This window comes from Onychomys torridus, chromosome 22 (genome assembly GCF_903995425.1).
Source record: "Onychomys torridus chromosome 22, mOncTor1.1, whole genome shotgun sequence".
NCBI classification, from domain to species: domain Eukaryota; kingdom Metazoa; phylum Chordata; class Mammalia; order Rodentia; family Cricetidae; genus Onychomys; species Onychomys torridus.
Window position 1 is genome coordinate 18,534,329 of NC_050464.1, and position 1,112 is coordinate 18,535,440.

Sequence of the window (1,112 nt, forward strand, 5' to 3'; positions counted from 1 at the left end):
TAGCCCCCGAGACCCGCTGAGGACGAAAGCGCAGGGGACAACATGGCTGCCACCCCTTGGCCTGGGCGGGGAGTCTAGCCAGGGAGCCTCCAGGCTGAGGCGTGAAGTCCTAATGGGCTGGGTCAGGCCAGAGCGCTGGGGAGGGGGTGCCAAGCCCAGAGCTGGGACTGCAGAGAGACTAACGGTTCTGAGTGGAGTATGGGGGCCCCAGAGGGGGAATGTCATCCACAGATGAGCCCCCCAACTCCTCACAAGCCTGAGACAATGGAGAAAGGTAATGGAGACTACTCTCGCGGCCATGAGCGTGGGGGACAGTCTCAGGTGGAAAGGTACCCAGGCTTGGGTGGGCTTGGTGGGCAGTTAATGTCTGGAGTGCCCACCGCACACTCACGCAGGGATAACCAAGAGTCCATCCCTAAACTGGGGGCACCTTGATCACCCTCCCCCCAGTCTCTCATTGTTACGCCTGAGGCGCTCCCTGCAGGCAGCCCCCTATATAACCTCTGAAGTCACTGCCTTATTTGGGGTCAGATGGGGTGAGGACCAGGGACACAGGGAGGGAGACTCTTCAACATCAGGCCCCTCACCCAGGCCCCAGAGAGGAGAGAGGGTTGAGAGCGGGTGCTGGTAAGAGGGTCAGTGAAGGGCCAGAGACTGGGGCTGGGGGGCCCCCTCTGGCAATCACGGCGGGACAGCCAAGGGCCCTGTGTGTCTTGGCCGAGCGGGGTCCCTGGGCCGCCAGGTATGTAACAATTCTAGCCGCTTCCTGTCGTAATAATGAGAAAGGGGTTGGTATAAATATACGCGAAGCATAAATAAATACAGGCCGGGCCGAGGCTGCATAGCAGACAGATTGCGTGGAAGTGCCGGCCAGCCCTCCAGCCTGCTCCCCCGCTGCCTACAGCCTCCCCTCCTTCCATGCTACTCCCTACTTGCTCTCTTGCAGCCAGCCAGAGCCCACTCCACACTCCAGGCCCGAGAAAGATTGAACGGGTGACCCTCAGCCATAGGACCTCAGAGTCTCTATCAATAGACTGTGGACCCCTGGGAAGCCAGTGGGTCCAGAAGAGATAGCCAGGGCCACAGGGCCAGCTGGGAGCACCATGACATAT